The sequence below is a fragment of the Dipodomys merriami genome, unplaced genomic scaffold (genome assembly GCF_024711535.1).
Source record: "Dipodomys merriami isolate MVZ:Mamm:240054 unplaced genomic scaffold, mDipMer1.0.p SCAF_722, whole genome shotgun sequence".
NCBI lineage: Eukaryota > Metazoa > Chordata > Mammalia > Rodentia > Heteromyidae > Dipodomys > Dipodomys merriami.
This window is the reverse complement of record NW_027206316.1, coordinates 34051-57845: the sequence shown is the minus strand read 5'-3', so window position 1 is coordinate 57845 and position 23795 is coordinate 34051. Positions and strand designations below refer to the sequence as shown.

Here is a 23795-nt window from a genome sequence, read left to right as displayed (position 1 = left end):
AGGCAACAATGCTTGACAGGAAATGTACTCATTACCTTCCTCATGTAACTGTAACCCCTCTGTACAGTATCTTTACAATAAAAAACTTATTAAAAACAAAAAAAGCCGGGGGCAAGAAGGAAAGGTATGCCTCAAATGGTAGAGTCCCAGCCTGAAAGAAAAAAGCTCAAGTCCCAGTGACAAACCAAAATAAATAATTTAATTTAAACAAGTAAACAAGTATCTCTAGCCTTCTACTGGGGACACTGACCAAGTACCAATATCCTTTATTACCCAGCTAGCCAAGAGGACTTGAGAGACAGAGAAAGAGGTATGTGGCTCTTTACTCACTGCCCCTGTCCTATACATGTCTTTCTTTTCTGACTCAGACCACTAAGTATGCCACGCTGGGCCAGTTACCCACCCTCCTCCATCCATCTTATTCTTAGCCTCTGAAGGTAGCTGTCAACTCAGTGAGAAGCACTCAGAATCCAAACCTTGTTAGAAAACTAAGACTCAAACTCACCAGCCACCACTTCTCCCTTCCACCATCATATAGGTAAGTAAGAGAAAGAAATGGGAAGGTCCAAATTGCAAAGCATTTAGGGAGTGTTAGGAAGACAATGAATGGCCTTTTAGGAGTAAAGGAAACTGGGGAGGAAATGTGGAGAACCTAAGGAAAATAAAGCAACTCAAAGGGCAAAGAACCCAAGGGAAATTAAAGGAACACAAAGAACAAACAGCCAAGTGGGAATCCTCTACATGGGAGTCCTACTTCTAGGCTCAAAGAATGAAAACCCAGCTTCCACCTGCTGCAGAAGTCTAGATGCTCTGATATCACACAACTGCTCTCACTTCTTAGGCAGAACAAAGCAGGGGTTCTCAGCTAGGCAGGAGTGGGAAAGGGAATAGGCTGCTCCCTGAGAAGACAATCTGGAAAGTGTAGACACATTTTTTGGTTATCCCAACACATGAGCAAGCCAGTCCCCAGAAGTGGGGAGGGAAACTTTTTGGTTATAAAGCTTGAAATGTCAATAGCATTAAGACTCAGACTTTGTGAAATAGACGGCCAATTTCAAGGGCAGTTCTGCAAGTAGAGAAAGAAGGCTACCAGAGTCCTGAGCATCCCCCATGAGGAAAGCCATCCTGCCTAACAGAATTTGTATTCATCTATGGTTGAAAATAGCAGAGGCACCCTGGGGCCTATGCTCCTGTCTTCAGCGTGACTCAGTGGCCTGTAATCCTAGCTATTCAGGAAGCTGAGAGCTGAGGATCCCTGTTCCAAGCCAACATGGACAGGAAAGTCCATGAGACTCTTTATCTCTAATTGACCACCAAAAAGCCAGAAGTGAAGATGTGTCTCAACTGGTAGACCACCAGTAAAAACCTAAGAGAGAACTTAGCCCTGAGTTCAAGCCCCAGTACTGGCACAAGAAACACACACACACACACACACACACACACACACACACACACACACACACACACACACACACACACACACACACATACATACATTTGTTCTATACGGCAAATAGTTCTTTTGATGACTTAAACTGCACTCTGGCTCACATGCCAGAGTACATCTATCCTGGGCTAGGTTGATGGGCACACTGTCCCTAGGGGAAGGTGAAAGCCAGGGTCATCTGAAGAATGGCACATCCAAAGAGGAGTCAGCTCTACAGAGTTCTGCCTCAGTGGCAGCAGGTAGCCCTGGTTTCCATGGCAACCCAGAAACCATCCCTCACAAGCAACAGCATTCACTTTTTTTTTTGTTTGTGTTGTTTTTGTTTTTTTTATGGTGCTGGGGACTGAAGTCAAGGTGGCATGCAACTTGAGCAACTCCCTCAGCTGAACCACACCAATTTCATCCTCATGATCCTCAGCTGCAGCCTTTGAGTAGCTGGGATTACAGGTGCTAACAACTACAGGTGCCCACTGAGCATTTCTATCAGCATGCATGATGATGATCCTCCCCAGAAGCTACTGCAGGAAAAGTCTGACTCAAGCATTCTAGTTTCTGAGGCTGGCAAGTCCAGGAAAACCACCAAGAGAAGCAATCAACCAGTACATTCAGACATCAGATATAGAAGATGAAAAAGGGTAGCAGAAAAAAGAATCAAAAGAATTGGATTTAGGCTCAGATATGCTCTCCAAATACCCCCGAGACATTTCACTCCTCCAAGCCCTAGGTGTCAGGAGATGGATTATGTGCACACTTTTTTTTTTAATTTAATTTTATTTTATTTGAGAACATACTGTACAGAGGGGTTACAATTACATGGGCAGGATAATGCATACATTTCTTACCAAGCATTGCAGCCTCCTCCTTTGTTTACCCTTCACCTCCCTTCCCAGCCTCCCCCCTCCCCCCCACCCAATCCTTCCCCCTTCCCCCCCACACCGACATTGTAAAGCTCGTTTTTGACATGACATTTTGTACTTCTCATTGTTGCAACAGGTCCACCTGGATCCTTAAACGACTTGTTTGTCCCCATCTCCTCCACAAGTTATACTGACATCAAATATAGTGAAAGCGGGGGTTTACGTGCAGACTCTCCAAATTGCACGAGGGAAAAGGGTTCCTGCTCAGGGGAAGAATCAACTAACTCCACACTGGGTCTCCAACCCATGTGCTAGTGCTTACCGACCCACCATCCCGCCAAATACTGCTCTTTGTGCAGAAATACAGTTCTCCCTGGAGCAGATCAAGTACCAAGAATCCAGCATTTTCAACTGAGGTAAAGTTTTGTTCCTATATTATTAACTCTCACAACTAAAATAGCCCAAACTGTAGCCTCAATTCTTAAAATTGCAGTTCAATAATAATCTTACTCCATTTCTGGAAGACAGGAGAAGTGGGGGTGGGGGGGAGTGAAGAGGGCCTCAGAAACCTTGAGCAGCATCTCCTTCTATTTATACATGTGACTCATTTCTCCACTCACCACTATATCAGGTTGTGCCTGCAGTTGAGTCCATTTGGTGAGCTAGCGTTCCTGTGCCCACATGCACTTCTAACTCCTCGGACTCCACTCTCCCATCACCTCCCACACACACCTCCCTTGGCTTGAGGACAGTGACAAAAGTGCTCAAATTATCAGAGCACTGACTTTGCAAAACTTTAGAAGATATACTGCAAAGACACCATTAATTTAATTGTATATCATGTGAATTGTATATCAGGCTTCAGTTGTGGTTATCATAGGTAGGTCATGATAGCTTATACTCACACAGCATAAATTATGCTCAGAACTAACTGAGAAGAGCAACCTGTGTGCATGCTGCACATGAGCTGGCTTTGCTTAGTAGCCTGCAAACACAACGCTGACATACTGAAAAGGCTGAGGGACGGGTAATTTCCAGGGACCACACTGGAACTTTGGATGTAGGGCTGGCTTTCACCTCCTTACGTTTTGATAGTGCTGAAGTTAGAAACCCTTGGCTTGTTTCTTTAGATAAAGGGTCTCAAGTCCCAACTGGCTGAAATGCCTAATTGAATCAGATACTGCAGCACTGTGGCTGCTAGCAAAAGAGATCTGCCAGTGTCTCTGCAAATCTCTTAATTAAAATCAAACATATGACAACTGCTCAGCATAAAATAGGAAAAGGAAGGCATACCAGAGTAAATTTCCAAAAATCTTCAAAGTTCTAAACTAGCAAATAGATTTACTTCTAAGTGCAGTAACTAAGTAATTCTGTATCACCACAGTGAAAAGCATGGTCTTGGGTCTCTGATCCCTCCAGGAGGGCGATGTTTGGGCCTAGCACACTGCTGTGGTCTATAAGCAGACAAAAAAATCAAGAGGATCTAGGTTTCAGGTCAGCCCAGCCCAAAAAGATGTTGAGACCCCACCTCAACAGAAAATTCAGCAGGGAGCAGCAGTGTGCACCTGCCAGCCCAGGACCACCAGTCCATTCACGCCATCAGGGATGAAAAGTAAGACCCTATCTCAAAAAATAACTACAGAAAATAAAGAACTAAGGGCCTGGGTCACATGGTAGTGTGCCTGCCTTGCAACACAAAGCTCTGAATTCAAACTCTAGTACAGAAGACAAAAATTGCCTTAAGAGGCATTTTTTTTTAAAGTTAAGCCAATAACTGACATTTACTGCTCTTGCTTTAAGCTTTAGAAATAGTGTCTTTTACAGATTATACCAACAGCCACCAGAAACAGCTATGTCTTTCTTATTTCAATATTCTCAGAGTCACTACAAAGTTGGCAAAAAGTGTAGATTCCTAGAACTTCCTGGATTATTAAAGAAAACTTAAAAAAAAGAAGGGCCTAGGAGACGTCGGCTGCACCTTGGTGCCATGGCCCGAAATGCAGAAAAGGCCATGAGGGCCTTAGCAAGATTTCGCCAAGCCCAGGTGGAAGAGGGAAAAGTGAAGGAACGAAGACCTTTCCTTGCTTCAGAATGTACAGAGTTGCCCAAAGCAGAGAAATGGAGATGACAGATTATTGGAGAAATCTCCAAAAAAGTAGCTCAGATTCAGAATGCTGGTTTGGGTGAATTCCAAATTTGAAACCGGAATGATGAGATCAATAAGCTGTTAAGAGAAAAAGGTCACTGGAAGGTGCAGATAAAAGAACTTGACGGCCCTGGTTATGGGAAAGTTGGTCCTAAAATGCTGGATCATGAAGGGAAAGCAGTCCCAGGAAACCGAGGTTACAAGTACTTTGGAGCAGCAAGGGATTTACCTGGTGTTAGAGAGCTGTTTGAAAAAGAACCTCTTCCTCCTCCCAGAAAGACACGTGCTGAGCTGATGAAGGCAATTGATTTTGAATACTATGGTTACCTAGATGAAGATGATGGTGTTATTGTACCTTTGGAGCAAGAATATGAAAAGAAACAGAGCTGAGCTGGTGGAAAAATGGAAAGCAGAGAGAGAGGCTCGGCTGGCAAGAGGTGAAAAAGGAGGAGGAGGAGGAAGAGGAGATCAACATTTATGCTGTCACTGAGGAGGAGTATGATGAGGAAGGCAGCCTGGAGAAGGGAGGGGAGGATGGGCAGCTGAAGTTCATTGCTCCTGTTCCTGTGCCATCACAGCAGGAGACTGAAGAGGCCCTGGTGCAAAGGAAGAAAATGAAACTGCTTCAGAAATAAGCCAGGGAGACCCTTCAGGTTCAAAGTGAAGAAGCCAAGAGGCTCCTGGGATATTAGGACAAGTGGGTGTTCTCATTGGAGTCTGGAGGATATCGTGGATGCCAGTGACCGCCCTTCCCAGGACTACCTGCACATGCAGCTGTGGCAGGCACCACCTGGCCTCCTTTCCCATCCTTTGTCCTTGCACCTTTTTCTGCCTCATCAGCTGGTCTGAGGGTAGGATTCTGTCCCTTTGTCTCCCGGTAGCTGTCAGGGTGCTGAACACCCTGGCCACCAACTTCATACAAATGTCTTTGCTACCCTATGAATCCATTCGTTTTATATAGGGATATGTAAAACAGGTTGCCACCTAGCTAAGTGTCTTACTCCATGACTTTGAAAAGAGGAGAATCAACTACAGAGGCAGCATAAAAAAATGTGATTTTTCCCCTATCTTCTCTTGGAAACGGAATCTCAGTTTCTATTAGCCAGAGCCACCTGAAGTATCTGCTTTACCTCTGTGCCTGGCTGGGGGAAGGGAATTGGAGCTAGAAGCATCTGTTTTATTATCTGCTCTGTAGATAGCTATTTTCATTAAAGATTTTTATAAGAAAGGAAACCTCTGTGGCTGCACTTTGTTCCCTCAGGTAACTATACCGAGGTGACATAAGGTCGGCCCATGAAGTGTGCATCTCTGCAGTCAACAGACATTTAAGAAGCACCTACTAAGAGTGCTCCATACGTAAAGGCAGAATCCATCCAGTGTGTAAACATTTTAAGGTGTTTTCCTCTAGAAACCTGCCCTGCTGGAGGAAGGCCCTTTGGCAATAAGCCAGGCTGCTTCTGAAATCAAAGGCTCCTGACCCTCCTGGCCAGCTTCAAGGGGCCCCTGCACAGACAGGATCAGTGGGAGGGGAGACGCCCTCAGCCACACTTGCACTGGCCTCACGCTCCCACGCGCGGCTCCCGACTTTCCAGGCCCCCGACTTTCCTGGCCCCATGCTCAGCCCGGGACAGGAGGCATTACTCCCTCAGCCCTGGAAACCGTCCCAGGGCCGCCGGGCCATGCTCTGCGCTCGGGCTCGAGTCCCCTGGCATTACTGCCTCGTCCTGCGGGGTGCGCCTGGCGGGTCCACGCCTCCAGCCCGGACCCCAGCGGGACCCCCGACGCATCCCCAGGAGCGGGAATTAGCGGGGATCGCAGCTGTCCACGGCGCCCCCTGTGCCTCCTCGGCCTCATCCACCGCGGCCGGCCCGGTACGCGCTCCCGGGTTGCTTCTGGGCTACACACAACCACGAGCGCGGCCCAGGCCCCTGTCAGCCGCGTCCCGGAGCAGCTGCCCGGAGCTCCGGACTCGGCCGTCCTGACGCCCCGCGAGCCGGTCCCGGTGCACACGTCTCGCTGGGGTCTCCGTCCTGCGGCGTCCCGGGACGCGTCACAGGCACGGGCGCCCTCTCCGCTGATCACCCGGCCCCTGCCCGGCTCCGACCCCCTCCGCGTCCGCCCTGGAGCCCCCTGCCCGCCATCCCCACCGCCCCACGCCGGTCCCCTCCCGCGCACCCCGGAGCCCTCCACGCCCACACCCGGTCCAGGCCCCTCCACGCCGGCCCCGGGAGCCCTCTCCCCGGTCCGCCGGCCCGAGGTCAGCGACCCCGCGCGGCGCGGGCCAGAAAACCATGAACCTGCCCGTGGTCTCCGGACAGCGGCGGCGGCGGCGGCGGCGGCGGCGGGGTTTCCCGGCATCCGGAGCCCCGACCTCCCCCCGCAGTGCACTGAGGCCCCGCGGCTCTGCGGCCCGGCCCGGCGGGTGGCGAATCGCTGCTCCACGCCGGTCCCCCAGCTCCGCTTGCAGGGCACACGCACTCACTCTGCGGGTCGGGCGGCGCCGCCCCGGCTCTCACCTCCTCTTCCTCGGCCGCAGCCTCCGTCTGCACCCGCGCAGAGCACCGCGCGCTCCCCCCGAACTCCCGCCAACCGCCGGCCCCGCCCGCCCGCCTGGCGCTCGCGCCCCCGCCCGCCGCCCACCGCGCCGAGGGCGGGGCCCGACTTCCCCACTTCCCAACCTCAAACGGAGGGAACGGCCACAGCCCGCGCCCAGACTGCGCGCACGCACCGAGGGCGCAGGGAGAAGGCCGGCCGCCGGCCACCTCCGCCCCCGGAGCCGCCTGGGCCGCCAGCAGCGCCTGCAGCTCTGCGCAGGCTTCCATGCGGGGCTTCACTCAGCTCCTCCCCTTCGGCAGGGCAGAAACAACACAGAGCCGGTTGCCCTGCGTGTGCTCAGTCACTGGACCAAGCAGCGACCTCCTGAAGTTTGCACCTTGCATAGAAAGCCATGTGTTCCCCCACCTGCCGGGAACTGGATTTAGGTTAAATTCTTTCATCCAAACAACCTATTTTCAAAGCAGTGACGCCCAGCCTAGCTGGCACAGAGGAATGACAGCTGCTGGAACATTCAGGAGAAACACCTGTGCTGTGCAAATGCGGAAATCCCTGCTTCTCTGGAAAAGGCCCGGGTGCTGGCTAGGCATTCGCTGCTAATGGTGAAGGTGGTAAGGAAGCTCAAGCCTTGAGGGATCAGAGTCTAGGGGAGAACAAGGCAATGCTCTCTGTCTTTCTCCCTCTCCCTCTTTCTCTCTCATGCACGCTCCTGCACATACACACATACACACGATTTAAATTTTAACCCTGTTTGCTAGCCACTATTGAGTACTTGAAATGAGTTTTGTAGGTGTAGAACAAGCCCCAGCTTTAGTAGGAAAAAATGGAATGCAAGGTAGCTCAGTTTTTTTCATGTTGATTCTATCATTTCAGTAACTGAAAATGTTTACAGCTTGGAACTAAAAGTTAATATATCAGCTTAAGATAAAAATATGTAGAATTTATGGGTGGGGAAGGTGGCTCAGTGGTAGAGCACTTTCCTTGCATGCATGAGGCCCTGGGTTCGATTCCTCAGCACCACAGAAGCAAAAAGAAAGCCGGAAGTGGCGCTTTGGCTCAAGTGGTAGAGCGCTAGCCTTGAGCTGAAGAGCTGAGGGACAGCGCCCAGGCCCAGAGTTCAGGCCCCACAACCGACCCCCCCAAAAAAGATATAAATATACAGAATTTAAATTGATTTCCACAGTTTTGTTCCACACATACTAATGCATTCCTAGTAATCTAGGATGATCTAGGCCCAAATATAGGGTAAGGGAATATAGGTTAGCTACACTTAAAATGAAGGAAAAAATATTAATGCAAATTCAACTAAATAGTGTGATAGGACTAACAGCTAAACTGCCTTATAATATGTAAAAACTCGTATTAGTTCAGTAAATATTTTAGTGAGTAGAATTCTAATATATACATATACGTGGAAATAAATAAATATATAGAATTTAGGGGCTGGGAAGGTGGCTCAGTTGTAGAGCACTTGCCTTGCATGCATGAGGCCCTGGGTTCGATTCCTCAGCACACATAAGAAAAAAGAAAAAAGCCAGAAGTGGTGCTTTGGCTCAAGTGGTAAAGCACTAGCCTTGAGCTGAAGAGCTGAGGGACAGCACCCAGACCCAGAGTTCAGGCCCCACGACCGGACCCAAAAAAAAAAAAGATATAAATATATAGAATTTAAATTGATTTCCTCCATTTTGTTCCATGCATACTAATGCATTACTAAGAAATATCAGTGATCTAGGTCCTGAATATAGGGAGGCAGGCTTACAAGTGGGAATGCCTGAGTCCAAGGTAGCTTACAAGCCAAGTACTTAAAAGTAGGAGGATTCTAGGAAAAGAAAGGAACTGAATAGTAATGCCATCATAATAACTGTCAACAGTGGCTGAAAATGACAAGAGAATATTTTTTTTTAATTGTATTTTATTTTATTTGGGAACATACTGTACAGAGGGGCTACAATTACATGGGCAGGATAATGCATACTTTTCTTACCAAGCATTGCAGCCTCCTCCTTTGTTTACCCTTCACTTCCCTTCCCCGCCTCCCCCCTCCCCCCACCCAATTTTACCCCCCTCCCCCCACCCAATTATACCCCCCTCCCCCCCCACACCGACATTGTAAAGCTGGTTTTGACATGACATTTTGTACTTCTCATTGTTGCAACAGGTCCACCTGAATCCTTAAACGACTTGTTTGTCCCCATCTCCTCCACATGTTATACTGACATCAAATATAGTGAAAGTGGGGGTTACACTGTGGGGGAGGGACATACAAAGCAACAAAGAAATAATCTTGTAAATGCGTTAGAAACACATGCATGAAAGAAACGAAAACATTAAAATACATATTTAAGGGTTCATTTTCCTAACATCACATTATCTGACCTTTTCCGCTTGACTCATACCTATACTAGATATTGCAAATAAGGGAAACCATGGGACCTATGCTTCTTTGGGCCTGGCTTAGTTCACTTAATATAATTTTTTCCAAACCTTTCCATTTCCTAACAAATGGGGAAATGTCATTCTTTCTGATGGAGGCATAGAATTCCACTGTGTATATATACCACATTTTCTTGATCCATTCATCTACTGAGGGGCATCTGGGTTGGTTCCATATCTTAGCTATGGTAAATAATGCTGCAATAAACATAGTTGTGCTGGTAGCTTTAGTGTGGTCTTGTTTGTAAACATTTGGGTAAATGCCCAAAAGTGGGATTGCTGGATCATAGGGGAGATCTATGTGAAGTCTTTTGAGGAACCTCCATACTGCTTTCCAAAGTGGTTGAACAAGTTTACATTCCCACCAACAATGAAGTAAGGTTCCTTTCTGTCCACATCCCCTCCAGCATCTGTTGTTGTTAGAGTTCTTGATTTTTGCTGTTCTAACTGGAGTGAGGTGATATCTCAATGTTGTTTTGATTTGCATTTCTTTTATGGCTAGGGATGTTGAACATTTCTTCATGTGTCTATTGGCCATCCTTCTTTCTTCTTCAGAGAAGCTTCTCTTTAAGTCTTTCGCCCACTTATTTATTGGGCAGTTGTTTCTTTGAGGATTTGTTGTTGGGTGGTTTAATTTTTTGAGTTCCAAGTATATTTTAGATATGAGACCCTTGTCCGTTGTATGGCTAGTAAAGATCTTCTCCCAATCGGTGGGCTTTCTATTGATCTTGCTAGCTATGTCATTTGCCCTGCAGAAGCTCTGCAATCTTATGCAATCCCATTTGTCCAACCTTTCTTTGATTTGTTGTGCTTCCGGGTCTCTATTCAGAAAATTTCGGCCTGAGCCAAGGAGACCTAGGGTTTCTCCTATTCCATCCTGTAATGTTTTCAGAGTGTCTGCTTTGAGTTCAAGGTCTTTGATCCATTTGGAGTTGATTCTGGTGCAGGGTGATATATAAGGATCTAGCTTTAGTTTTCTACATGTAGTTAACCAATTTTGCCAGCACCATTTACTGAAGAGGCTGTCTTTCTTCCATTCTATTGTTTTAGCTTCCTTATCGAAGATTAGATGGCTATAGGTCTGTAGGTTCATTTCTGGGTTTTCAATTCTATTCCATTGATCCTGAGGTCTGTTCTTATGCCAATACCAAGCTGTTTTGATTACTATGGCTTTATAGTAGAGTTTATATATACCAAATATCAATTTGGTATTGATATTCCTCTAGCAGTGTTCTTTCCGTTGAGGAGCGTTTTTGCTATTCGGGGTCTTTTATTGTTCCATATGAATTTTTGGATTGCCTCCTCTATTTCCTTGAAGAATGAGGGTGGAATTTTGATAGGTATCGCGTTGAATTTGTAGATAGCCTTGGGAAGTATTGCCATTTTCATGATGTTAATCTTTCCAATCCAGGAGCATGGGAGGTTTTGCCATTTTTTAAGTTCTGTGTTGATTTCCTTTTTCAAGATTTTAAAGTTTTCATCATAGAGGTCCTTCACTTCTTTGGTTAAGTTAATTCCTAGGTATTTTATTTTTTGTGGGGCTATTACAAATGGAGTTGCTTTCCTAATTTCAGCCACACTTTAAGAGAATATTTTAAAAGCAACCAGTCAGTGGTGAGTTTGCTAGTGGTACAATGAGATGCACGAAGTGAGAAATATGGATCTGGTCAACAGCTGTCTAGCTAAGGCTTGCAGAGTCCTCATCTTCAGTTCAGCCATGAGTGAGCAGTCAGGTGATGCGACTACTGTAGTCCATCTCCCTGTAACCTGTGGTCTACTCTGCCCCATGCAATCAAGATGGCTGAAGTTTTATCCTTCTTTCATCCACCTTCTCTGTGGTCTCTTGGGGTGAAATCTAGTCATTCAGTGTCTTTCCTTACCAACCACAGATTAGGTTAAAAACAAACAAAACAAACCAAAAGTTAGATACCATTTGATATCCCAGTAGAGATTCTAGGGTTCCTGCTGCCAAGGGGGAGAAACATTCTCCAATCCTCAGGTTCATTCCAATATTAACAATGCTCTTAACAGTACATCTCCAAACCTCATTTTCCTGATGAAGACATTTAGACACGCTGTCGGGTATCCTGAAGGAATTCACTGGTGGTCAGGAATGTCACTGTAGGGTGGACAATGTCCTGTTGTCATGGATACGGGCTCATCTCACCACCTGGCTATTGAATATAAATCCTTGCATGCCCCTAAGTTGTTAGTCTATGCAAAACAGCATAGACTAAAAACTACCCCTAACTGGAAACACTGCACAAAGACAAAATGACTTAATTCTGTGGAGTTCTACTACAACAGTCTGCTGATAGACACTGATAGAAAAGTCACATCAACAGAGTCACAAAAAAGCAACATCTGCTCACTCCACCTTACTGTCTTCAGGTTTGTGGTAGCAAGGAGCCTGCCATTGAGGAAACACTGGGCATGTGCAGGGTGCAAAGGGTTTAGTCTTGTACTGTGGATGTGTGGTTCATTTTTCTATAGAGTCATGCCACTTTTCAACAAATGTAAAATTTCCACTTGATCATTTCAGCAAAACACATTCACTTTTACCTTGCTTTTCAGGCCCTGCTAGATTTTTTGGAAGCAAATTTTCATAAACTGACGGCCAGGGAGACACACACTCAGCAGCTGATACAAGGATGTAGACACAACTGACCACAGGCCAGTGCTGCCTTGAGTGCCTGCCTCCACCCAGCTTCAGAATGTGCACTGGGAGTTTCAACTTCAGTGACTGAAATTTCTTTTTCTTTTTTTAATTGTACTTGGTCAAACCCCTGTGAGATAAATCTACAAATCAGGTAGACTTAGTGTGTCAGCCTTTGTCCACTGCAGATGGAACAATCCTGTCTCAGTACTGGTTGGAGCTCGGGACATTCAGCCATGGGGTCCATGTATTGTACTGTTGGTGGGAAGCAGACTCCAAGTGGATTGATGATCTGCACCTTTTGTCAGACAACTTGGGCAGGGCCTGGACTCTGAACACATGGCCCATTTTCATGGACACTTGAGTGTATAGGGAAGTTCACCCCAGATCTCCTCTGTAGGGCCCACCCGTATCAGTCTCCTGATGGGAGGAAAAAAGAGAGCAAGTAGGGACAGGTGACTAGAGAAAGATCTGACAATCACATTTGAAGCCAGCCTGGGCAGGAATGTCCATGAGACTCCTGTCTCCAATTAAGCACCAGAAAAACTTGAAGTAGAGCTATGGCTCAAGTTGTAATCGCCTTAGCGAAAAAGTCCAGAGACCGTACCCAGGCCCTGAGTTCAAGCCCCAGGATTAGCACCAAAAAGAAAAAACAAAAAAACAAAAAAAAACAAACTTGTGCTTTGGTCATTGTCAATGGGTGGAGAGGTAGTCAGATTTAAACACAGATGTTTTGCTCTTCCTGGAGGTTCAGAATTTTAAAATAAGAGTAGTGGGACCTTAACTGAATGTCACCATGAAACTCCTTAAGTGTGCAACTGGCCTGTTATATTTTTAATCAGTGATGATGACAGGTATTGATCAAGCACTCACAAACACTCATTCTCAATCCATTCAGTAAAAACACTTATTGGGCTCCAAACAGAACCCATGTATTTATAATAACTTTAGTAAATGGCTTCAGAATTCTGTCCCAACTCAAAATTGTCATGAGTTTGTTCATCTTTCCTGTGTTAGAAATAAGGCTTCTCCTATCTGTCCCAGTTCTCAATGACTTGGGGGGAGAGAGAGAGACAGAGCGAGACAGAGACTGAGAGGATACCGACAGAGAGAGAGAGAGAGAGAGAGAGAGAGAGAGAGAGAGAGAGAGAGAGAGAGAGAGAGACTGAGAGACTGAGAGACTGAGAGACTGAGAGACTGAGAGACTGAGAGACTGAGAGGAGACAGATAGAGAAACGTGGCATGTGCCCTTCTGGCACTTCCATTCTAAGACGATAGATTTAAATGGATAAAACTAAGGAATATAATAGCTGGGGAAGGAGAGGAGATTGCAGTAGATAGCTGCTCTCCATGGGCTCCTCCTGAGATGAGGCCTGACGTTCAGGTGAGTGAGGCAATGTGAGACTCAAGCAAGGAAAGGAAGTAGATTGGTGATAGTGAGGATTCTCAGCAAACACATGCCTTTGTAGGAAGTCTATAGAAATCGCAGTATAGGAGGCACCTTGCAAGTCAATGTGGCAGAGCACTGGTGGCTCATGCCTAGAATCCTACACTATTCAGGAGGTTGAGATCTGAGAATCACAGTTCGAAGCTAGCCCAGTCAGGAAAGTCTGTAAGACTCTCATCTCCAGTTAATCATCTAAAAACTGGAAGTGAAGCTGTAGCTCAAATGAGTAGAGTGCTAGCCTTGAGTAAAATGGCTCAGGGACAGAGCCCAGGCCCTGAATTCAAGTCACACAACTGGCAAAAAAAAAGTCAATGTGGATGAAGTATGAGAATACCAACACTGGATAAATAAGTGGACCGTGCAAAACCCCACATTTGGACGCCCTGGAGAGTTATCTCACAGAATCTGAGCACATTACCAGAAAGGCACTGTATGTTTTTTACATGTTTTGTGCTTCCCCTGAAATGTTCTAAGCAAGGGAATCTGCTGGTCACTTTTGTTGCTAAGGCTGACTGTACTATTGGGCAGAGAATGGATTAAGGCAGAGACAAAAATGCATGTGGGAAGAACAGTGCTTTATTCAGCCTGGGTCTGCCCTAGCAACAGCACATAGACTAGATGACTTAAACAACATAAATCTATAACTCATAAAAGTTATTATAGTAAAGTGAGTCTGGAAATAATGAAAAGGTGTCCTGCCTCAACTGAAGGAAGGGCTGGGACAATAAGAGAAATTCAAGTGTGGTCCAGGAGATAGCCATGTGGGATGGAGAGATGCACAAATGAGCAAGTTTTTCTCTTTCTGTGTTGGTCAAAGAAATACTGAACTTGGTCTGCTTTCTTGGCACCTGGAGGCCAACATAGTTACACCTACATCTTCCCCCAAGTCAGCGACCTGCACAGGAAATGAAAAGGATGACACCATTCGTGTTAGACTCCTGGTCCTCTCTGTGGCACCATTATCCTGAATTCATCTCCAGCACATTCCCATCATCTGCCTCCAAACAGAAAATTATTCAGTGTACTATCTCTTCTACCCCTTCTCTCTAGTTCTTCCATTCTGCTTTTGAACAGAATGTGTTTTTATCCAGCCCTATAACCATTGTCTTTTTCACCTGTTCAAGGGCCAGTGGCCAAGATAATTGCCCTAATTGTCTGATGGGAAGAGTAACATTGATCCACATGCACTGTACTAATAAACCCATATGCATAACCCTCTTGCATAACTACTTAAAAGTAGTAATAGGGGCTGGAAAGGTGGTTTAGTGGTTAAGTCTTGCCTTGCATGCATGAGGCTCTGTGTTCAATTCCTCAACACCAGATAAGCAGAAAAAGGCAGAAAAGAGGCTTGGTTCAAGTGGTAGAACCCTAGCCTTGAGCTGAAGAGCTGAGGGACAGCGCCCAGGCCATAATTCAGGCCCCACGACGGGGACACACACACACACACACACACACACACACTCACACACACACACACACACACACACACACACACACTAAGCAGTACTTTAGGAGAAAATGAAGAACACAACTGCCAAGAAAATGCAGTTACCACTTTCCTAAAAAGAACCATTTTGAAAATATACAATAAGAGTATAGTTCAACAAAACTTTATTATTTTTAACAAAGTAAAGTTGAAAGAGGGAGAAAAAGCAAGCAAGCAAGAAATGAAGAAAAGGAAACAAGGAAGGAAGGAAGGAAGCAAGGAAGGAAGGAAGGAAGGAAGGAAAATTATATGGAAAAAAGTCTGCACTCTGAATATAAATTGGACAGAGCCCATAGTGAAACTTTTACCCCATCTGAATGTTGCTCCTAAGACTTCTCTAGCTTCTCCAATTTAATGATACTAGTTTATTCAAGGGATATTCACAATTCAGCTAAGGTTTAGGATTCAACTACGGTTCACTCCTGCTATGATGCATAAAACCTCCCAAATCTCTCAAGGTATTTTCCTCAGGACACATGAAGCCTTCTCCTAATCCTCAGTGAAGATGAATGTCTGCAACCAGTCATAAAATCTTTTTTTTTATTGTTGTTTCAGTCCTAAGGCTTAAAGTCAGGGTCTGGGTGCTGTCCCTGAGCTTTTTAGCTTAATACTGGTGCTCTACTACTTGAGCCACAGTTCCATTTCCAGGATTTTTGGTGGTGAATTGGAAATAAAAGCCAAACAGACTTTCCTGCCTAGGCTGACCCGGAACTGTAATTCTGAGATCTCAGCCTCCTGAGTAGTTAGGATTACAAGCATGAGCCACTGATGTTCAGCTAACCAGTCATAAAATCCTGAAGGACACTTAAAAACTCACTCATTTTAAGTTTTAGGCTTTTTTTAAGCAATTCAGCAATTTATAACTTAAGTGAATCAGACAAAATGATCTCACTACAATGCCTTAATAAATAATGCTGGACACCAGTGACTCAGGTCTGTAATCCTGGCTACTCAGGAGGCGGAGATGTGAGGATTGCAATTCGAAGTTATCCCAGGCAAGAAAGTCCATGAGACTCTTATTGCCAATAAACTACTCAGGAAGAGCTGGAAATAGCACTGTGGCTCAAGTGGTAGAGCAATAGCCTTGAGCAAAAGAAGCTCAGGGACAGCACCCAGGCCTTGAATTCAAACCCCAGGACCAGCAAAAGAATTAAAAAGAGCTGGGAACAGGTGGCTCAAGCCTGTAATCCTAGTTACTCAGGTGGCTGAGATCTGAGAATCACAGTTCAAAGCCAGCCCAGGCAGAAAAGTCCGTGAGACTCTTATCTCCAATAAACCACTAAAAAACCAGAAGTGACTCTGTGGCTCAAGCAATACAGAGCTCGCCTTGAGCTGAAGAGCACAGGGACAGTGCCCAAGTCCAGAGTTCAAGCCCTCCCCCACACAAAAAAAAAAAAAAACAAGAAAAAAGAAAAGCATATTTTTAGAAGGTTGAAAACCTATTCTCTGAACAATTGATCAATTTTTCAACTTTGTCCTCAAATTATCCTAAAATAAAAATGACTCCCATTTTGGCAGCTATTGCTTTCCCTGAAACAGGAAATCTCTTTCAAAAATATTTCTTTCACAGTAATTCAATAGTTTTCAGTATAAACCATCTCTTTTATCCACATTGTCAAAGTTTAGAAAGAATGCACCTATTTGTCATTTCAGAGAAAGTTCTCTTGCATAAATTCCATCTTGGGCTCAGGCCCAAACAGGCCTCTGAAACAGCTGCATTTGGCAGGTAGCTCTCAGAACACACTCCTACCCAGCTCTGCTTTAATAATCTGGCAGAAAGCGCACCTAACAACTACCGCATTGTCCAATTAGAGTGTGAGATCTTCTCTGTCCCTCTCCTATTAGCACTGTTTCCTCACCTAGTTCTTGAGTTGGTGTCTCTTTTGTGTGTGTGTGTGTGTGTGTGTGTGTGTGTGTGTGTGTGTGTGTGTGTGTGTGTCCGGTCGTGTGGCCTGAACTCTGGGCCTGGGTGCTGTCCCTCAGCTCTTCAGCTTAAGGCTAGCGCTCTACCACTTGAGCCACAGCACCATTTCCGGCTTTTTTCTTTTTGCTTATGTGGTGCTGAGGAATCGAACCCAGGGCCTCTGGCATGCAAGGCAAGCACTCTACCACTGAGCCACCTTCCTCACCCTGGTGTCATTTTTTCATGTCATTGTTTTCTTGAAATTCCTGAGCATTTAGAATCCCACGCTCCCTTTTGAAATTGATAGTTTAGATTAAAACTATGTTGGCCACAATCCTATTTTTATTATTCAAAAGAGAATTCTATTTCACTTGCTTGTGAATGGAAGTCTTTACTAGGACAGGTTGTTTTTGAGAGGAGTCAAGGTGAGCCTGGGCAGAGTCCACAGAGGCCCCATGAGCAGAGGATTCTCCATTCTTCTTCCAGACCAAATGTTTGTCTGGGAGTCTCTGCACAGGGCCTGCTTTGAATGACCTCATACTCTTGCCTTCACTCAGGAGTAGGGAATCTTTCTTCTGCTAAGAACTATTTGGATATCATTACATCATTGACAAGCTATGCAAAATTATCAGTATGTACAGAAAGGGCACAAACCCAGCAAGAAGCAAACGGGGCCACCTCATCCTAGACCAAGTGATTGTGAGGGCCTATATGACCCAGCGACTAGAGTTTCCCAAGCCTGACTGGGGAAGTGATGAGCTGGAGTCTGCTGTTATTCTATCTCTAACTCCTTTCCATTTCCCTACAAGTCTTCAAGGAAGAAAGATTCCCACATGAGATAGCTTTTCTCCAACTTGTATGTGTGCTGTGTTCCTGAAGCTCTTATGCTTCCAAGTTTGCAGCACTTCCAGATTTCTGCTCCAATGACTAGCTTTTCATAATTATCTGGCACAGTTTGGAGACTTTTGGGACAGAAGAGAAAATAGGTACCAAGTGCTATATCTTCACACCTAGAAATTTCAAGTACCTGCTTAGTCTTTTTTAAATTTTTATTTATGTATTTGTTTGTTTGTGTGGTACTTTGCACAATAACTGACTCACCCCTAAGGACTTTATATCTCTCCCTTTTCTTCTTGTCCCTTGAGAACAAGTCATCTTAATTCATCTCTGTGACTCCCTCACCCTCCTTCCTTTGGTCTTGGCTACCACAGTATGTAGGGGCTAATGAAATCCAACCGGAGACTCAGTGTATCTCTGTTAAATAAACAAAAAAATTGCTTAGATTTAGTCACGTGGGCGGGGGGTGGGGGGCGGGCGGTGTCCTGGGCTTGAACTCAGAGCCAAGGCATTGTCCCTTAGCATTTGTACTCAAGTTAGTGCTCTAAACCACTTGGAGCCACAGCTCCACCACTAATTTTCTGGTGGTTAATTGGAGATGAGAGTCTCATGGACACTATAGCCCTGGGTGGATTTGAACCATGATCCTCCGATCTCAGCCTCCTGAGTAGCTATGATTACAGGCATGAGCCACCAGCACCTGACATAAAGCAAGGAGAGCTTGAATCCATCAGCTTGTTCCCTATCTACTACCACATGTACCATGTCTCAGTGGCTCTAAGCAGCTCCTGCCACAAGCTGACAGACACACAAAAGCTGTCACTCCACTGTGAACAGAATCAGTCTCCTGGGAATCACGGGAGGCTCAACTTGGAAGAACGTTGTGTAGTCAACAGATGATAAACCAGACACCAGTACCACAGCCATCTCCATGACTGTTGTACCAAATAGGTGAGCCATCGTGCCCTCTCTCCAAGAGCCAACCCTGAGCAAAGCTCCTGCACACACCACACTCACCTACTCCCACTGCTTCGTCTCTGCCTGCATAAAGCCCTCAGGATGACATGCGCTCCTTGTCTGGCCAGTGAATTCAGTCAGAAGTCTTTCCCAGTGGTGGTATTGGTGAACATTTGCCTAGCTTACACAAAAATATCCCTGCCTACCTTGCCAGCTCTTCAAGTCCTGCCACATCCTGCATAATCTATGCCGAGCTTTCTGTTGACTCACTGGGAAATTTGCCTTTCTCCTGAGGGAAAGAGAAGGCCTGAAAGAAATTTTGGTCTATGAGGAGCAAACTGGTTCTATTCCCTGTATTCCACAAACCTAAAAAGTGAATTCCTACAATCAACTGGAAAGTATTTGGATTTAGAATATTGGATCAAAATTACTTAAGGGCTTCAGTAAGTTTTCATAACTTACACACGCCATAGCTAATCCTTAAACCTTCTGTTTCCAAATCTGCATTTGCAGCCTCAAAAGAGCTTGTTTTGCAGGACTAGCACATTAGTGGCCAGCTTCTATCTAAGCAGTAGTTCCCCAGTCACACTTGTCCTTGCTGTTATCCACAGGAAGATCACCTTATAGCACACAAGTCTTTGTTCTTCCTTTTATATTATTCTGGGAGTGTGTGTGTGTGTGTGTGTGTGTGTGTGTGTGTGTGTGTGTGTGTGTGTGTGTGTGTGTGTGTGTGTGTGTGTGTGTGTGTGTGTACTTGGGCTTAAAATCAGGGCCTGTACTCAGTTTTTTCACTCAAGCCTGACACTCTACCACTTGAACCATACCTCCACTGACAGCTTTTGGCTGATTAATTGGAGATAAGGAGTCTCATGGACTTTCTTCTCAGGCTGGCTTCCAACTTCAATCTTCAGATCTCAGCCTCTTCAATAGGCACGAGATATCATTTCCTGGCTGAAAAATTTTATTTGTTACAGGTTGCATATTTATGTGAATCTACCAGCAGTGTACCATGTAAGAATCATCATTTTCAAGGATTTAGCTTTCTTTTAAAGCACTTGCTCTCTTTCTCAGCTCTATCAATCAGATTTACCAGACTTTAAAACATAGGCATTCCTCAGCACCACATAAGCAGAAAAAATCAGAAGTGGCGCTGTGGCTCAAGTGGTAAAGCGCTAGCCTTGAGCGGAAGAGCTGAAGGACAGCGCCCAGGCCCAGAGTTCAGCCTCCACCACCGGATCAAAAAAAAAAAAAAGGCATTTCTAAACACCACACCTCTCATTATCATGATTTTGAGCCAAGACAGTGACATTCTATTATTTCCCTCCCTGGGGAATGTTACTGGGACAAACTTGATGATGTGAACACCAGAAAAGCTCTATAAATTAAAAAAAAAAAAGTAAGTCACATATCACTTATGATTGTATTCCATACAATGGATTGGATTTTAACAAATGCTACTTGTTTAATAATGAGAAATTGGATCTAATTGTTAGCTCACATCAACTTGCTTGATTCTTTGTGCCTTAGGTCTGTGACAACAATAAAGATGAATTTTGTGTCCTTTCATTCTTTCTTTCCAGCCTCTCTTCATCTTTCCTTCCTCTTTTGTTCCATTCTTCTACCCTTCCTTTCCTTCTTTCCTCCTTCCTTCTTTGCTTTGTTTCTGTTTCTTTCCATTCCCTCCCCCATTCCTTTTTCTCCTTTTTCTCGTTTTCTCTCTTTCCCTTCCCTTCCTTCGATTCTTCCTTCCTTTGTTCCCTCCTTCCTTGCTTCATCTTTCTGTCTGAACTGGAATTTGAACTGAAGAGCCTTGTGCCTACATTGCTTCTTCTTCATCATCTTTCAACCTAAAATTCTTTATATTGATTTTGTTATGCTGTATGTCATATTATTTCCTTTGTTATTTTACATTATCTGGATCTTTTCTCTCCTCCTCTTCTTTCTCACCCTGCTTTCTACCTACTTTATTCCTGTCCATCCTCCTTTTGTTCTCTTTTGCCTAGTTTTATTCTCAAGCATTATTTTTTCCAACTATTTTCATTCCTATTCTTCATAACTAAAATGTTATTTCATGGAATATCTTACATCCTAGAATATAATCTTTCATCTACTCTCTTTGGAATTGTGGTATAATTACTTTTACTTGGGGGCTGCTTTTTTAAATTTCCATTGCTGCTTTGTCTATCAGCTATGGAACTGCAAGGCCGGTTCATTGCCTTGAGCATGTGAGTTGAGTGTTTTGATTTACAACCTCTGTCTGGGCTAGACAAACTGCCCTGCCATCTTGCCACAACCTAGTTCTTCCTCTAAAGCCATGGCAAATTCTACATCAGAAAGAATATGAGATAGGAGCTGAAGACTTTTAGACAAAGACTTGTCCCTGACTATGCAAATGGCAATGTAAAAATAAAAGCACGTATATATACACATGCAACCAATTAGGAAAAAACAAGACAACATAACCCTTGAAATGTTAATTTCATACATACACTGATTTTCATCAAGTCAAACTGGAGAAATTCCATTCCAAAGAATGATTCTAAGAATGAGGAACATATACAAATACAATGCTGCTACCTCTGCCACCCAAGCAGCCTGGACTGTAAGTGTGTCCCACATGCTTAGTTTCTCCAGGGATTTATTTGATGGGGTCTTTAACTGATATGCATGTAAACTTGTGTGACTTATTCATGCTTGTATATAACTATCCTTTACTTGTGCTCCATGTGATCTCATATCACATCTATATCCGTCTTGACTCATCAGTGAAGGTTACCAATGCAATATTTGTCATAGAAAGAAAGCTTACTGAAGAAGTAAAGGATTCCTTCCATCAAACAGCAGCGGAGATAAGAGGGCTTTGAAATGAGCTACTGTATATTCAGAAACAACCAGGGATTCTTAGGAGCCTTCCATCTTTAAGACAGAAAAGCAAAGCAGTATGGCCAAAGAAATGAGCCTCCGGTGTTTGTGATCCTGTCCATGTTATGGTGTTGAGAAGATGGCAGCTCTGGGGAGATCTCCGTTAGAAATGAGGACACCCTGACAAAACTGAATGTGTGGCTCTGTGCTTTGTGGAAAACCCCTTGTCCTCTGCAAGTGAGGAGCCAGTCATTTCCTATGCTCTTGTACCGTGGACTAAAGGCTCTCTGGACAATGACCCCGGAATGCTTCCACCCATTCTTTACTCAAGTCCCTTCTCTCAGGTAGGGTTATGAAGACTAAATTTGCTCAAGTCCAACAATGGTAAATATTCTCTCAATTGCTCCAGTCCCATTCCAAGTGTCCAGTAGCCACCTGTGACTATGGGGTTGCAGAGCATTGGGAGATGTTAGACACAACAGACAGTCCTACTGCACAGCAGTGTGCAGATAGAGCTGGCTAGCCTCCTCAACCTATTCTTTCTACCTCCTGTTTCCACATGTAGCACACAAAAGCAGCTCACAGACTCAGGCCAAAACTACCACTTTTGGCATCTTCGGTGGCTGTGACCAAACACCTGACCAAAGCCTGTAAAAGGACAAAAGGATCCTTTTGGCCCAAGGCTTTATGGATTTCCATCCATGGTCACTTGGCACCCTCCCTTTGAGCCTGTGTGGAGGCAGAAATCATGACAAAGCTGTTGAGTTGGTAATGGTCAGGAAGCAGAAAAAACAGAATGGAGAAGCCAAGGTCCCAACAACCCTTCCCATGGGGACCCCATGACTTACTTCCTTCTGTCTCCTAAGTAACACCAGAGGCTAGTGGCCAGCCTTGAGCACATGGGCTCTGAAGCAATTTCAGTTGCAGGTATTCATAGATACTGGCTGGAGCTCAGAAAGTTGTATGCTAACATTCCCTGCAGATGTAAGCCTCCCAATGCTAGAAAAGTGATTGACAAACTGAAGTCCCAGTGCCTGTGAGCTGTGAGCCTGGATCCCTGAAAGTCTTTTCAAAGCAGGACGTGGTTTAAGGATAACATCCTCTTGCCCAAGACGGTGAGGCAGGGATCTCACAGGCCTTTCACTGTAGCTGCCATTGTAGTCCACTGAAATCAAGAGTCTGAAGGAAGCAGCTTGTCCTATTTTGCAGCCTGACTGTGAAGTCTCTGTCCCTGATGACCTCTGGCCTCCACTATATTCTAGTGATTTCAATGGGAACAGAAGGTGAAAATTCCTTGGAGATTACTTCTCAGTGATGCAAGCTAAAGAAAGGAAATGAACTCTATCACTTGGGGGGTAAGGGGAGTCATGAGGACAAACACTGGGAGAACCAGAGGGAAGGGGTGACACTTTTGAAAAGAAACAGACTCAGTGCCCAACTTTAATCCCTCTGTATTTCATCTTTAGAAGCAAAAGAATCTTCTGAATCTCAGAATGAGTGTGAAGCTCAGCCCTTACCTAGAATGATAAAGAAGAAATGGGACAGGTAGCTCCAAGCAGGAATTCCTGTATTGTGTACAATGTGGAAGGAGTCAATGAAGTATGTGGCCCACACCCATCACACAACTGAAGCACAAAGGTTTCTGTGTTGAAACCCCAGTATTTCTTCCAGTCCATCTGAAGCTGTGTCTTCAGAAAAGCTGGGCTGGCCACAAGGCCATTTGAAAGGGAAGAGCTTTTTCTGCTTCTCATTGTGAACATGAGACCCAGCTATTCAGTCTCATGGCCTTGGTCCTAAGGCATAGATTGGAGCCATGCATTATCCTTCCCAACCCAGTCTCTTATCCATCTCCTCACATCCTCCTTCCACCTTCCTTGTGCCTGATAAACATTACATGAGGTTGGACACATGACTCATGCATGTATTCCCAGCTAGTGGAGAGGCAGCAATTGGGAGGATCACAGTTCAGGGCCAGGCCAAATAAAACTGTTAGCATGGAAATGCTGCTGTGGCTCAAGTGGTAGAGTGCTACCCATGAGCTGAAGAGCTGAGGGACAGCACCCAGACCCAGAGTTCAAGCCCCACAACTGACAAAACAACAACAACAACAAACTGTTAGCATGACCCCATCTGAAACAGTAAGCTAGATGTAGCTCCATGGTTGACTGCAGGTTCAAAGGATCCTGGTCCAACCTGAACTAGGACAAACTA

At 45.1% G+C, this 23795-nt stretch overlaps 1 long non-coding RNA gene and 1 pseudogene across 1 annotated transcript; both read left to right on the top strand.

Moving 5' to 3' along the window:
• The first annotated feature begins 4270 nt into the window (after nt 1-4270).
• LOC138818259 (pre-mRNA-splicing factor ISY1 homolog pseudogene) lies at nt 4271-5142 on the top strand (annotated as a pseudogene).
• Nucleotides 5143-7134: 1992 nt separating this feature from the next.
• On the top strand, nt 7135-12251 carry LOC138818257 (uncharacterized). The gene is made up of 2 exons (XR_011369025.1): nt 7135-7614; nt 12011-12251. It is a non-coding gene; the product is annotated as an uncharacterized lncRNA (long non-coding RNA).
• Nucleotides 12252-23795: the final 11544 nt, after the last annotated feature.